The sequence below is a fragment of the Wasmannia auropunctata genome, unplaced genomic scaffold (assembly GCF_000956235.1).
Source record: "Wasmannia auropunctata unplaced genomic scaffold, wasmannia.A_1.0 LD336076.1, whole genome shotgun sequence".
Lineage (NCBI taxonomy): Eukaryota > Metazoa > Arthropoda > Insecta > Hymenoptera > Formicidae > Wasmannia > Wasmannia auropunctata.
The window spans coordinates 6269170-6271752 of NW_012026814.1; positions in this window are offsets into that span (position 1 = coordinate 6269170).

The window sequence follows — 2583 nt, forward strand, 5'->3', positions numbered from 1 at the left end:
ATTAGATATCGCCGCGATTGGTGTAAGATTTCGACAGGTACAGGACCACTTAAAGAGAACCAAAGACCGATGCGGAAATATATTAGCGGAAAACGTAAAACAAATGTGCCAAAATATCCTACGAATTATGGAGAAGGATATTAAAATGTTAACAGTATTAGTAAACCACGGATTAAATAAGCCAATAAATAATAAGCGCGGATTAATCGACGCCATAGGCGTGGTAGGGAAAACGTTGTTCGGAGTAATGGACGCGGACGACGCGAAGTTAATAGATGAACAAATCAGGTTAACGCAAACTAACCAGCAGACGCTACAGCACGCGGTCAAAAACCAGCTCAAAATAATAAACGCTACACTAGGGCACCTAACAGAGGTAGAGCAGGCGGTAAACTATAACGAGCACTTACTATTAAATGTTAGTCGTAGGATGGAGTTACAACTAGCCAAATTTACACTACGGAAAGACATGGACGAACAGCTACTTGTCCTGATGGCAATTATTGCCAATCTGGTAAAGGATGTAGAAAATATTACCGATTACCTCACACGCGCACGACGGGCTGATTATGATCCGCCTATTGCCATCAGAAACAATTATAGCGGAACTACGAGAAGCTGCGACACAATTAACCAAGGGTTTACATTTTCCGTTCAGGATACAACTAGAAAACTGGCAGTCCATTCAGAAATACATGAGGGTAAACGCGTACTACACAGACCCGAATATATATACCATACTCCAGTTTCCCGTCATCGCTTACCCGTCATATAAAGTCATAAAAGTAATTCCTTTTCCCACACCGGAGCATGATAATGTATTTACATTCCTAAAAGTAAACCAGCCCCTGATGGCAATTGACAAAGAAAATCATCACTACATGCTGCCGTGTGAAAAGGAACTAGCGAAATGTGTCCGGGAGGAATCGACGTTTACATGTGAGCGAAACCTACCCGTGTATGTACAATATTAGAGCAGACGCACCGTGCGAGGTGCAAGTGTTTACAAATTTGCCAGGGCAACTCCGAAATTGTGAACGAAAACGCGTGTTAGCGAACACCACGCTGTGGATAACACTAACCGAATCGCAAACGTGGCTATACGCAACGCCATAAGCATAAAAAATAAATATAAAATGCAGCAATCAAGCGGATCAGGGAATTGTAATACGTGGGACCGGGAAAATAACGTTGGAGGGAAATTGTAAACTAACGACGCCCGATGTCACGCTAACGACGCAACAACAAATCTGCGCCGCGAGTATACAGGCGTACTTACCCGAATTTAATTTGACCCTCGAGCACCCCGACGAACATCTTACACACCGGGAACGGCCACGATTAAAAACAATTGTAAAAAACCCGACCGAACTCGAAAAATTAAGCGCAGAGCTAGACAAAATAAATAGACAATTAGAGAACCAGGATACGATAATCATGAATAGGTACGCAATGCACACCGCGAGCGGCGACGCAACCACTGTAGTAATTATAAGCGTAATATGCGTAATCATCTACATACATATAAAGAAATGCAAGAAAAAAGCAACAAAGAGACCCGCGAGGACCCATACTCGAACAATGACGCGATGCTGTACTAAACAAATAGACTAGATAGATAGAACAAACAAGTAGATAATAAGAAATGACTGTAAAAAAGCATAAAATAAAGAAAATGCACCCCTCATTTCCTTTTCTTTGGGGGGGAAGAGTACGTCACGGGCCGATTACCGTGACACGGATGCGACAATTGTTAAGAAATACGGCACGACCTAAATTAAATCGGGAACGCCGACGAAGCGTTCCGAAAAGATATATTATGTAAAAATTCTGTCGAAAGATAAGTTCGTGTCACGTTACCAGATCCGCCACAAATAGTTAAGTGCCGTATCGGCGAGTATCGAGTAAGAAGAAGCGGGATATTGTGAAATAAACTGAGACCGGATCTAAGAGCAAATAAAGTGTATTTTTGAAAAAGTGATCAAAGGCGTCTGAGTTATTCAGTTCCCCGCGGAGCCGGACCCCGTTGTGCCAGCGGCACAACAATTTGTAATGGTGCTTTATTTTTTGCCTTGCACTCTTATCACCAGAATATACACGTGTCTGACCTCTTTCAATTAAAATTTGTTCTCCTTTATGAAGACAATATGAACACCCATATGTACCATTAAATTGTTTTATATTTTAAATAAGTGGTCTAGCTACTGAATCTGCAGGTGCCAGAAGTGCATGTACTTTAATATGTGTTACGTCCGGTGGACGATTTTTTCGTTTTGTGAACACGCAATAAGATAAATTCTTAAATATAATAACGGCCATCAATCGACAAAATACCTCGACTTAACGAAATTGACCGTTGTCGGTTTCTTTGGGAAGAATTCGGTTTTAGCAAATAGTATAGAACCGAACGTGAGAGATATTTATTACCAAAAACAGATAAGGTATCTCACAGTACACAATTTACCCGCGAAGAAAAACCTAAGTTCGGAACGTTTTTTTTTTGTAAAAGAAAAAGACTAACAGATAAACTGTCAACAAGTATGTTTGGGCTGGATTCATGACAAAACCGAAAATTCCATAGAA